This window comes from Cephus cinctus, unplaced genomic scaffold (genome assembly GCF_000341935.2).
Source record: "Cephus cinctus unplaced genomic scaffold, Ccin1 Ccin1_scaffold0123, whole genome shotgun sequence".
Classification (NCBI taxonomy): domain Eukaryota; kingdom Metazoa; phylum Arthropoda; class Insecta; order Hymenoptera; family Cephidae; genus Cephus; species Cephus cinctus.
Window position 1 is genome coordinate 1,510,720 of NW_014332857.1, and position 14,163 is coordinate 1,524,882.

At 39.4% G+C, this 14,163-nt stretch overlaps 1 protein-coding gene and 1 long non-coding RNA gene across 3 annotated transcripts in view; both read left to right on the forward strand.

Annotated features, from left to right (window-relative positions):
• Nucleotides 1-11,837, forward strand: part of LOC112493631 — a 17,445-nt gene extending 5,608 nt beyond the window's left edge. The window contains exons 2-3 of the long non-coding RNA XR_003058095.1: nt 8,956-9,237; nt 9,325-11,837. This is a non-coding gene — a long non-coding RNA (uncharacterized LOC112493631). The remainder of the gene's footprint in view (nt 1-8,955; nt 9,238-9,324) is intronic.
• Nucleotides 1-14,163, forward strand: part of LOC107275144 (nephrin) — a 52,221-nt gene that overhangs the window by 24,141 nt on the left and 13,917 nt on the right. The window lies entirely within an intron of this gene.

A 14,163-nucleotide genomic window follows, 5' to 3' on the forward strand; every position in this document is an offset into this window, starting at 1 on the left:
CCCCCCCCCCCCCTTGTGGATTTCGAAAATCAATTTCCCAATACGAAGACGGAGGACGCGGATAACGGAAGGGCATATTGCGCCATCCTCAGATCAGTCACCGGATCCCCAGACTGTTCCTAAGGGATAATACGGGAGAGACGAAGCTGCCCGGTAGAGTCGCAGGGGAGACACGTGTAGTCAGAGAAACCGGGGAATCCCAGGAAATCCTATACGCATCTCCATTTACGTATCCCTTGTCCTTTACCGGAATCATCCTATAGAGGATCCCCTCTGAGCGGTACTGGACGGTTGGTTCGACCACCCTTCCTTCTCGCGTCCATAGCGATATACCTATTCGTTGTTGTTACGCATAATGGCGGCCCCTCGAGCATATCCCTTATTTCCCTATTTACATACCCGCCTGTCATGCGACTCTGTACCTGCTTCAAAATATCATCTGATATATTATATACCTTGTTTACAATGATATACAAGAAATATATTATACGCGTACTTATATATTAATCCTGGGATGTATAACTAGTTTTTATTTTTGAAATACCCGCCACGGGCGCTGGCTTAGCATTTCTTACGCTGGATATGAACTAACGCCGCTTCTATATAGGACACGTTGTCTGCACGAACTACTGGAAAATTACCTGACAACTGTAACAGCTACTTTAACCCGCAACTCCAGGCTCCCTTGCGAATCGTCGAGGACGGGCGAGATCCTCCAGTCAGCGGATGATAGATACTCGTGATAACGTGGATTTGGAGTTGATGCATGTGTTTATGTATATATATATTTTTTTTCGTTTTATCGTACAAAATAAAATAATAATAATAAAAAATATTTTTTAAATTTTGAAATCTCGCGGGCTTTTGATATCGGAAAATTTTACGTGGAATATTCACTCGATGGAAACGCACCTCTTGGCCCTTTGTCGCTCTGCTGGGGAGCGACGTGTAAATATCTTCGAATGTCGGACAGGTTGACATTTCGCGAACGAAATATGGCTGCTGTCATATTGACACTTCGAACACGTGCTTTTCATATTACGTGTTATATTATTATTTGAATATCGATACCTAATATTTTTAAGGGTGCTGCGGATTCTATAGGAATCGATTATTCCCTATTTGTATTTGCGGGTATTTGCATTTCATTCTAGTACCAATGTGGCGGATACATTAATATTCTTGATTGGACCAATATCCATTTCCCTTGTTAACCGATTATACACAGATTCAATGACGGTCAAGCTTCTCTAGGACTACTGTCTGCTCTGCATACTATGTATGTACATACTGGACAATCATTCAATGTCGATTTGCACGTTGCATCGCAACTGCAATCGCAACTGCAGATAGACATACTGATCGAGCGTGAATGCCCCCAAGAGCCTGAAACCTGAAACCCGAAATACGTATATATGTATATATGGAAATTGTCGTCCTAGAATCTTGAGCTAGATTCGCATTAGACTTCAGGGATACAGACTGCAGTTGCAAGCCGCAGCTGCATTCGTACCACGGTATATAAACTCGTGAGGTCCTCTGCATTCGCGTCAAATTTTCTCGATGAATATTTAACCGAGTAATCGTTGCCAAGTTATACTTTGCGCGAAACCAAAAGGAAGGTATTATATATTTTTGAAAAAAAAAATTGATCGAATTTTTCAAAAAAATTTTCCAAAGACAGCTTATTTTTTTTTGGTTTATAGTATACGTAAAGTTTATCAGATTTTATTTGATTGAAATTTCTTTATTGAACTTTCAATTTAAAAATTTATTTTAATTATTCCAGACGATCGTCATATATTTCTGACGATATCATGATGGATGCTTCGATTTGAAAATTAATTAACTCGCAATCAACGTTCGGTACCTGCTGCAGTGCCGTAGACGCCTACGTTCGAATGATACATGCCTGATCAAGCAGTATGACGTGCTTCGCTGCATGATGGGCCAATGGGTAATTTATTTCCGGCAAATTGAACATATTGGTTACGTCAGGTATCGATATCACCTGCAGGTTAGTCTAGAAACGGAACACAAAGACTGCCTTTAGCGATAACGAGTCAACAAGTGAGAATATGCGAACGGGTCACGGGTTCTCGTTGTCAGGTTGGCTCGTGTGTTTGGAAAATGAATAAATAAAATTTGCAAGAAAAAAAAGTATAACAATAAATAATATCCAGTCTTGACTCACATAACCCGTCATTGCGTCTTACGATACTTGAATTCGATTCGATGCTTTTTAGTATGGTTGAACGTTAAAGCCTCGTTCATTCACCCGAGTGGTTTCGTTTCTCCGATCCAACATGGCGACTGTTCTAAAGCATGCAGATTAGAGCAATACTCGTGGGATGAAGGAACATTCTATCGTTTCCTTTATAAATCTCAATTCTTCCGCGGAAGCAATGCGTCCTGAATTGATTCGATATATCGAAACTATCTCGATATATTTGAAGGATGAAGGAGGTTATATAAGTCTTGAAAAAAAAAAATGCGTGCATAGCGGTGGAACTGGGTACCTTCTTGGTTGATCGTCTACTATCGACATCTAGTGAGTAACGGTCGTACTATAAATCAAAACTCAGAAATGTCATCGCGTTCGAATGGCGCGATTTTTAAAAATTTATTTCTTAAGCACACTCGAGCGTGATATTATATACTCGTATCACACATGAGCGTCGTATATTAAATCAAGAGACGATATATTGTATCTGAAAATGTTTCGAAAATCGTATATATACTCTTAAAAAGGCAAAAAAAAACGAATATTAATATTTAACGTTTATTAGAAAAAAAAAAAAATTATCTATCCAATATTTAATATCCATAAAATCAAAGTGCATACGTCTTACACGTGAAATCGCATTTTGCTGGATTTCATTTTCGTAATTGCAACGGATATCATTACGAAAAGTTTTATCAGCCATCTTGGACAATGGGGGACCGTTTGCAGTTACAAAGTTCAGAGAGCGCGAGCTGTTTTGCATCCAGAATTTCTGACCCACTTTCCTAAGGGTTGTTCACACATTTATATCTTCAACTCCCCAGAGATAAACCTTACTATGAAATTACCACCCTCTCCTCCACACCCCCCCCCCTCCAACCCCCGATAGCTTGCAATTGAGTTTCAAGAAAATTAAGTGTCCCTACGTTGCAGCTGCAATTGCAACATTTTTTATGCAAACTTTTCTCTTTGACAGATTTTCCAAAAAAAAATAAAAGTAAAAATTTCTTTTTCCCCTAAAATTTTTAGAACTACCGTCTGCGGAATTTACAGTTGAACCACCGTACGTGATATATGGGTAGTTGCAATTCCTAGGATTAATAAGGGTCGGTCCCAAGGGTTAGGTTATGGGGATGGACGGAATGCAAGAAGATGACTTCTCTGTGGTTAGCGAAGAATTTTCGTAGGTGGCCGTATTTTCGGCGTTCTGTAACTAAGCTGTCCATGTACAAAGGTCACAAGAGGTCGTGGTGTCACAATGTCGCGCCACGGTCCGCCCGTTTCAATGTTTAGCACGAAACGTAAGCACGAAAACGTAAAACCCCTATACCCCATTGTGGACAGTGCTTAACGCCGTCGGGACGCCCCGGGGTGCTTCTACTTTATACATTGCTATGTGTATACCTACCATGCTTTACAGTGCCTACCACCTTCTACCTGCTCTACATGTATTATATATATTTATATATCTACCTACCATCTCTAGCGCATATAACCTGTCCTAGGTAGAGAACGGCGTACGGTTGCCTACCGACCGCGACCGTGGAATATTATTCAAAACGAGATTTACATTTTTACGACGGCACCATTTTCTACCAAAGGGCGCCAAGAATGGGAATTAGATTCATTTGCATACATACACGCATGAAGGAGATTAATGTCTTGATTAGTTAGTTTTTACACGATACAGCGGTCCTATCCACCCTCTACCCTTAAACGTATAATGTTGGTAGTACATATGTACATACGGTACATATCTACGTGTGTGTCAAATTTCTTGGCGTCTTTTCACATTCGCGGTTATAAACGATGCCGAATAACTTGGCCAATTTGGCGGTAAAAATGAGATATCTTAAAATTGCGAAGGAAGACGAAAGGAATACCTCGTACTTTTTTTTTATTATTATTTTTATTTACTTTTATTATAAGGTAAAAGTTTTTTAGTGAATAGAAGAAGAAAAGAAGAAATTTTTATGGAAATTATTTTTTTTTTCATTATTCATGCAGACTGATTTACGTGTATGTTTATTGGATTCGTATCTCTAATTGGATGCGTGTGAAACACAAATTACGGAATGATAATAAAATAGATAGAAATTGACCCCGTTACAAATTCATTATTTCTACAGGAATTTTCCATGTAACGTGCAACAGCGTGTAACGTGTAACTTGGTGTATTGACGACTAATAAATTGTTTAAGAGATTGTAATTTTAGGGGATAATGATTACTCGCTAATTGGCAACAGATTAAACTTTAAATGTATATAGTTACGTTGCCCGAGAGTCAGATAGCCGATTAACTGTGTCTTGTTGTACCTGGAATGGTGCATCTTGATGTAAAGTAAATCAGTCAAGTAAACTACAGATATTCGAGCGAATCGTTTAAAGCAGCATCCTCAAAGGGAAAAAGGCTCTCTGCATCTTTACAGTGCGCGATTTCCATCGCAATAAGATCCAAGAGAATCTCTCCTTACCTTAGAGAGCTTTCAGAGAGACGTGTTCAGCTCTGTACCATTGAAGGTTATGTTGCGTTACGCCGAGTTTCCATTTATTTACGATGCCAATTGAAACCGAATTTATTTATGGAAATATACATATCCCTTATAAATTACGTAATTCAATCATGAATACAGCACAGGATGTAATTCGTTTATTTTCAGAAACAAATTTTTCAATAAAAATTCTTGACGAACGTAGTCAGCATGGCGTCTATGCACCCTGCGTATCTTACGCGTATTATTGTCGCCTCGTGATTTTCTACGGTACCGTGGTTACTTCGTGTTCGCGAGAGTTCCTCGCGTGTTCGCAGGCCATCCTGACGTTATTATATAATACACGTAAGTAACCCTAACAATGGGAAACAGTAAATTTCTAGATAATACCGAGCAGCCAGAAGTTTTGACGGTCACGAAATACCTATGGCCGACTGAACGGTAGACGAGCTGACAACTTTTTTAAGGCGTATCCCTAAATTTTCCCTCGGAAAAAGCGTTGTTGCGTGTCAACTAAGGAAAACATTATCCCACAGTTTTCTACTCACGATTCCCTTGTGACAGGTACAGCAGTTATATCACCCTTGTCGCTACCCTTCTTTTCTCTCTCTCTCTCTCTCTCTCTCTCTCTCTCTAACGCCATATCCTTCTTTCTTTGGTACAGTCGTATTACAAAAGTAGCCAACAAACTCGTTCCGTCGTGAACGTTCGATTTGCCAAGGGAGTGAAATTAAATACAACACCGAGGGGTTGACTGTTGCTACGGGACTCAATAGTAAATGAGCGTCATAACAGTTTGGCCTTATTCGTTCGTAAAGCATTGGTGCCAACTTTATAAATAGTTAACGGTGATCAACAACGTAGTTGTCATAACAGCGGTAATAAAAGCAGCAGCTAGCAGAAACGACGCCGGGCGTCGACGTGAAGAGTGCCGGGCGGACTGATAATAAAAAAATATACGGCGAGCCACCGAATTCCATAATGGGAAAAGTTCGGCAATGGAAGAAAAACCGGAACTATATGTGGCGGCGAGAGGGCGCCTGAAAAAAAAAAAAATTACGCATCTCCATTCGGTCGCGATATCCCGGACAACTTTTTTTTTCTTTTTTTTTTCTTTTCTTTTATCTTTCCTTGCCCTTCGTCACGGTTGTTCTTGATTTCTGATATTTTTTAATTTCACCTGGCAGTTATACACATCGCTACCAGTGGCAGTAGCGGGCAATTTAATAACACGTCGCACTTTCGTTTTTGTCGCTCATGTGTAAACGCATCCTGTTGTATCAGCTGTACCGGCCATCAACTATCTATCAGTTATCGACTTTATGGATCTGTATTTATTGTATATGATCAAAGTATCCCTTGGTTATTTGTGTAGATGGGAAAGCTACAATTTTTTGGGGCGCGGGGGGTGGGATTGAGGGGCAATTTCATCCACTTTACATCTCACGAAATACCCATGGACCCATCGATCTTTTCGATGTATTGAACGCGATATGAGAATTCCTGGCTGCGCATTTTTTTATTCACGTGAATAATTTGAAAAAAGATTACAGTATTTTCCATTACTTTCTTTTTCGAATTATTTATAATCCATATATATATATAATATAAAATATATATATATGTATTCGGGTATATACATCGTCTAAGAATTGTAATTAATAGTTTCGTTAAATGTCTGGGGTAAAAAGGTCGGCCGTTGAAAAAAAGAACAGTGAAACAGGGCAAAGGTACACGGTACGTTTGACAATTTAATAAGTAAACTTACTTAATATTCACGTGAGTCCTGGCAAATAGGTATGCGAATTTAATGAATGGCGGTAAATATAAAAAAGCTTAATAAAGTGAAGAACGTGCAATTTTCCCTCTAATTCTAAGTAATATATACAGAGTTGGCACAAACGCACAATCTGAAGTTGGGCGCAGTCTCGGGACTCTCCAAAAAGTGACAGCTCACCGCGACCGATTCACTGACAGTTCGTGCGGCAACGTGTTAGGTTATTAAAATATTTCAATAGTCAGATTACTGAAATAATTAATTAATATTAATATTGTAATGACAAAATGTAATATCAGTTAAGATTTATTTTCACAACAGATTGCAATAGCTCTTAGGACAGTTTTAGGATATCTACGTGAGATTCACAGCAGTGTTAGGATATTTTTCGGAATTTGACGTTGTGGTAGGGACGTAAGAGAGGCTTACCGATGACTTGTTCAGTTTTCTTATCTTCACGGCTCCCTTGGTCAGTAGCAGAATGAGACGAAGCAAGATAACTCTAGACTGTATTAGGACACATAAAAGGGATTCGTAGGAGTTTTCGAATATTTCGGCGGAATTTTGGAAATTTAACAGTATGGTACGGACATAGGAGAGTCTTACCAGAGAGTGTTGGAGAATCTGAGGACCTGTTCAGCTTTCTTATCTTCACGGCTCCCTTTGTCAGTGGCAGAAGAACCTGTGAGACATGATCATTCTCCAGACTGTATTAGGATACCTAAAAAGGATTCACCTAACCTAAAAAGTACGCTTATAGAAATTTGCTATCCTCTCTCTAGATCTTGTATCCTCAAAAAAAAGACCGAATCTTCCATTTAATATCTCTATACCAGGATTCTTGACGTAATATAGATAACGCCACTGATAACGTCACAAAAACGACGACGGTATCGAGAGGAAGAATTTTCAGGTGAAAAAAAAAATCGAAGTCCCGAAGGAAATGAGAAGTCGTTGAAAACGCAAGAGCTCGAATATTACGTCATCGGAAAGTTAGTGCGATAAGGAGAAAAAAATGAAAAAAAATAACTTTCTTTTTTTCCAATATCTCCAACAGACAAAATCAGTACACAATACAGCACACATCGAACCGACTTGACAATCGCGACCAAGACATTTCCGTTTATGAATAAAAAATCTCAAACGAGATCAGCATTGACAATGGGACGAAATATAAAAATTAAATAGTTACTTTCTTTAACCTTAATAATTACAAAATTCCTATTGTCTCTCTCTCTCTCTATCATATTTCTTCCAACACCACGACCCCTCATATTTTAATTTCCATTTCCACCGGTTTCCACGTAAAACGAGAATCGATCGCAGCTCGCGGTAACGATAATCAAGAATAATGGCGCAATACTCCCTATACACAGATTCGAAGATAGGACAGGTTATATTTTACGATGTAATCGAAAAATGAGTTATTACCTTAAAATAAAAGAAATCCAAAAGTAAACAAGAATCCCCCCCGACGTCCTTACCTCGTCGCCGTCAATATATATTCAGATCATTTAATTTTTTATTTTTTATTATTATTTTTTTTTTCAAAATTACCCATACTCGACTACAATATTTTAGTGCCGTACGTCGACGCGCACAGCGCAGATAAAGATCTTGGCGATAATAAGAAAAAGTAAAATGCAAATTAACTCGATCGCTTATATACTACCTTCAAGATAACTCCACCGACGCGATTACCGTAACAAGGTAGATATTACTAACGAGGATACTCGTTAAGAGAAATAATTCATCTCTCAATCACGCGATTCCCTGTTACCGTTGACAGTGCGAATATTGAAAGCTCTTCGAATTCGCAATCCTCTTGCGATACGCTAACTCTCATGCAAATACGAAACCGTTATTATCGACTTCGTTTAAGTGCAACCGTACTGACATACCCAGGACCCCACCATACACTGAACCAAGCTATACGCTTATTGTTAGCATGGTACCATATGAACGCACGTGGGCGTGGCTGCCATAATAAATTCAGCCAAGGTGTTCAGGGTCGAAATTGCATAATTTTAGGCATCCGGTTGTCAATAGCCTCCTGGGTCTTATATACTGATTTCCGGGCGTCCATCGTTCGCAGACTTGGTACAGAGACATTTTATTCTTGAGATTCTCTTTGGTGACAGATTATATGCGTGCCTGTGTATATTAGTGAGCATACGACGTAATGAAAAGGGCGTGACAATGCCCAGTCCCCTGTCACCATGCGTTACCACGCATAATGCTGACACGCGCTTAGGGCATTGAATGTGAATAAAAAAAAAAGGGACGAATTATATGGAATGGGCCTTAACTGCTGTACCTACGTGGTCTTGCTGTTTTATATACTCTGGATCCCCTCTTTGAGGTTATTATTATTTGAGGGGACCATTTGGAGCCTTTAGAGCAGTTCGCGATAACGCGCTTCAGTGATCTCGAAGAATTTTTCATTTTTTTCTTTTTTTAGTTGGTCTACCCGAGCACCACTTTTGGCTCGCACGAACATGGAACTGGAGAAAATGGTGCAATACGACAGGCGGTCATTGATATTTATTTGATCCGGATCGGTTTAGCCGCACTTGAAATTCTATCAGGTTTCGAACAGGAGTCTTTGATGCTTGTGGAAGTGCGCGACCTTTTCCACGTGCACTGCTGAACTGCAGTAAGGGTCATGGAGAATCGAGCGTGGTAGGAGTGGAGTGAAAGGGAAAAAAAAAAAATAAGAAAAAATTTGGGAAATTTACAACAGGTTGTTTTGATTTCTTTATTTGAATGGCAACGAGGGTCTTTTTTTTGTGAATATTGAAGATTGATGTATTTGAATTTTTTTGTATAGGTATAACGTATAATGGCGAATTTGCAAATTAGTCCTGTCGCTCGACCAAGATTGGTACGTTGATGCTGGAACTACGAGCCATTTGAGATGCGGCGGGTCAATCGCTTAGGGATCAATTGATCGTCATGGCTGTGCGCGACCTCGACAAGACTGCGCACAATGGAAAAACGCGCAAGAAGGCGAGCGGCTTGACGCTTAATGGAAATTCTCCTTGATCTTTGCGATCAAGCGCTGGGGCCTTCGGTGAAAATTAATTGAGACTCCCCAGTTGTTGGCGCTCATCGATCCGCCAGGAACTTAGGTCAGCATCGAATGGGAGCGATTACTCGGACAATCGAAGCTTTCGTCGTTCAATGGAAACGCGATAAACGATAAAGCCCCGAACGGGCTTTATCGAGCCGATTTATCCCACTTCGATAGAAAGGCCTTTGCAACTGTTGCAAAAACGAATTGTAAAAGGCATTAGCGTACCCGATGCACATAGTCATCACGTACCCTATATCTTACGTCAGTATAAAATTCCTTTATACTTGATTCTCGCGAGAAATAAAGTACAGCTATGTTAAAAGAGCCTTAAACTGTACAAGCGATCAGTCGCCACCTAACGAACACTTAAACCTATAACGTATTTAATCACTGACTCGATGTACGTACCACGTCTATGCGAGGTATAAATAACAGACAGAAAAAATAACCATGGCGTCTGCGCAAGGTGCATATGCAATTTATATATCGTTCGTTTTCCACTTGGCTGCACGATCGTTCATAAGCGACTGAATAGCAATAAGAAACGGAAAAACAAAATCACAAGGCGTCTCATTGCGGAAGGCTTTACCTGGTTTAAATTAGTCGCCGTAGTGTGGCGCCAGGCCTTAAACACGTTTCTGTCGCGATACGTTAACCCCCATGCATAATGTATTTCCGAGGTTTTCGATGAAAGCAATGCCTTTATAGGCGATATGCAAGTCATTCGAGCTGTTAACTGACTGAGGAAGTAATTAGCACGATAAACCAGTCCTCCTCGCGTTTCGCCGTTACGTTTTGTCATCCTAATTGTATAGTAAACGTTAACGTTTAGTTTACCGAATTCCCGCTAGATGGCAGCGCCAGCCGAACCGACGATTCTCCGACTTCGGCCTATGAAAAGGTCGGGCGCACAGTGTGCACCCGGCACGTTCTTTCGAACGAATTCATAACCTCAAAGTCATTAAAAACGTGAATGATTTATAAAAGGTGCTTTTTCTAGTGATAACGAAAAGAAAAATAAGAGATAATAACTTCGTAGCGCTGGCACTCGCAATTAAAATAAAATTCTTTCACACTTCGAGCAGTGCCGGACGGTAGAGCCAACCAAAGAGAAACTAATTACCACGATAACGCCTTGATATTTTTCTTCTCTCTGTTGAAGATCGAGGACACTATTTTGCCTAATAATAAAAGTAAACATCGAAGATCGATTGTTATTATTGATCACCTGAAACTTATTAATATCTTACGCCTACGGCAAAATTTAATCCTTTTATTTCCATAGCTGTCATTCTAACCTCGCAGAAAATGGCTGATTAGCTACCTAATTTCATTAATTAAGTTTCATTGACATCAGACCTCTCTACTGCGTTACGTAATTTCAGACTTCGGATCAATACAACTACCAACCTGTGTACAACGTTGTAATTTTCAATTGTAAAATCGCTCGACTCGTGTCCCCGAATGTTCCTAATCAAGCAGCTACGTATTTTAGTAGTGTAAATAAATTTAGCACGATATTCCAACCGCGGAAGGGGAAGTCCTCGTAACACGCACGGATGCACTTCCGTATTACATTCTCTGTGCACATATTAAACTCGAGATTCACGAATTAATATGCAAGATGCTCGACAGTGTAAACCGAGGTGACGTATATATAGATATAGGTACTTGGTCGCGATTAATCGATCGCGAGCGGATATCTTCGTCAAGTCGAGATTTCCGCTTCCTGTGTAAATGCTGCCTCGAACCATCCCAAGGAAATGTTCTAGAAGCAAAGAGGGGGGAGATTTGCTGATTTATATGCGACATATGTATACGTACAATGACGTAGCCGTGTATATATATGTATATGCATACGTAAAAAAGAAACGTACATAACTCAAGCGCAGGAACCCTAGGCCCAGTTTTATAACAACAAATAAAAACGAAAGACCGGAAGTAACGCAGAAATAATCTTGATCGCGTACCCGGGTGCATTGACAATAAAAAAAAATAATAAATAAAAAGACAAAAAGCAGGAAGTACCTTGTATATGGTTTTCCGGCGAAATTGGCACTCTCGCTTGGAACACTTAATAAGTTAGCAGCCAGCGTAAGATAAAGGCCAAATGAACGAGCAGTACGTGTTTCAAGTAGTCAATGATTCAAGTAGTACTTGCTGGTATATAGTGTATAGATGGGGGAACCCCCTTTCCCCCTGTATACGATTTTACCGAACGAACGATTCAAATTGAATACTGAAAAGATCCTTCGGCCAAGGGCGATCTCTAGCACGCCCCTTAATAAAGGCTTCAGAAAATTGAGTGAGTCCAGGTGTTGGCCACGTTTTGACAATGGTCGCCACGTTGTGTTATCGAAATGTGCGGCTAGGCGTTCAATTCACCTCGCCACATAGGTTATGTATACACGTCACCCTTTTTTTTTCTTTTACATATGACGCACGTGTCAACTTAACAGTCATATGTGTGTATGTATATATATATATATATAACCTTACTTAACTGCTGGGAAGTTTGGCCAATAGCTTTTTGAATTGACATAAGTTATTGTTATTATTATTAAAAATCTATATAAATATACATATTAATTGCTGTCACACTGTTTATTAAAACAAGCATTACCCTTGGTTTGGTTCTCCATTTTGTTTCAACGGTTGACGCGCTGAATCGTATATTAAAGTTAACTGTGAAATCCACTTGAAGAAAATAAAAAGAGAAGAAATTTTGTAAAGATTGTGCTCCTAATTATCCCGTTACTCATGGAGATTCAAAAGGGTCTTGTGTTGCTATTTTCAAAAAGCCCGCGCTTCACGTTTATCTATTATACACCCGTTAGTCTTGCACGTTCTGTGCAATGCTGCTTTAATTTAATTAGCACGTCGACGGCGGCTATGGCTGCTGCGTGTTGTAGGAAATTAAGGGCAGGACTTCACTTATGGTTTTTGACAATGCCTTACGGAGTACGGAAATTGCAATTTCGCACGTCGATGGATTTTCAAACGACCACAGGAATTTATTTATTTATTGAGATCCTCGTTATGGCTGCTCTACGCTAATGGGCAGCCCTTACGGTACGCGACATATACACAAAGAGCATGAAATAAGGTCCCGTGTAAAGAATGGTATCAGATCACTCGAGGAACTGGTATCTATAGGAACCACGTGGCCCAACGGGACACATGAGAAATATGTGGGTCCCTTTGATCGGAGAACACGCGCATTGGCGTTTGTATATCCTGAGAAAAATTTGAAGGACGACAAATAGGCAAAGAGGAGACTTGGAAAAATTTTATTTTAAATAGATTTTCAATTTTGAGTTTTTCTATCGTGGAAATTTTTTTTTATTCAATATATCCGAATGCCTTTTTTCGATATATTTATTGATTAATAACACGTGTATCGTAACTACGTTCTCGTATTGAGAAATCTAACCGTGGATTAGATTTTGGTTTTTTTCGCCTTCACGATTTTATTCTATGGGCATTGTCTGTTTCGGTTGTATTTTATGTAAAATTTTTTTGAAATCGTAAAAAATAAAAAATTAATCCTTTCAAACACGTTGACGGGATTAAGCATAAAATTCACGTTTCAGCCGAGCCTTAACGTTTGTCATCTTTAAGTAAAACATCGTTCGCCTGTCTCGCTTAAATTACTTAAAGGTACACGTGAATTTCAATGAACGGTATCTTGAGAAAATTAATGCAAAGCTATGCAAGAGGATTCTTCAGGGACCTTCGAGCGATATTGTACTTGGAAACGAATCGAACCGTGACAAAGAATCCTGGAGACGCGCAATTATGATTCGCCTTGTCACGTAAAAAGGCTAGTTTGCAATATTTATCTTGAAGAAGAAAAAAAAAAGTTCCTTGATAAAAGTGTTCCATGAAATATTCATTGTGTAAAAAAAAAAAAGAATTTTGAACCAACCTTACAAAATATTCTCATATTCACGCGCTTTATATCCCAAATCAAGGGATCCTTATTAATAATAAATAAAAAGTGCTCGATGTTAATTCATGAATAATAATTAAAAAAAAAAAAAAAGATTAATTGCACAGGCGAATAATTAACGTGTCACGTGAGAGAAATCACGAGGATCCTCAAGAAGATAATTTTTTTTTATTTTAATTAAAATCGTAGAGGGATGTAACCTTAAAAAAAATTATAGATCGAAAGTCACGTGATACTCACATTTAATTACTCGTTGATTTTAATTAACTACATTTTCCGCGTCCTACGTGTCTATGTACCGTCACAGTCGATACGCCGAGTTTCAAAAGAGGGTGCGTCTGCATCTCATTCCCATAGGGGAGTCTCGAAAAGGGCCTTGAAATCCTAAAAACGTCAAAACACCTCGTACGAGTCCTTCTGCAACGTCACTCCGTCAAGGGTGAGGACGCGCACTGCTAAGAGTACTCGGGTGGGGTGGTGTACTTCTCCCTCTCTCTCTTTATTCTCTTACGGCACAAGAGAGCTGAATACCCGTGTTGCCCTGATGAGTCTACAGCGTCGCACGAAATGAAAATTTTTACACAAAGATCAAAATAAGTTCCCAGCTACACGCCCTCATAACTCTTTTCTCTCGTCATCTC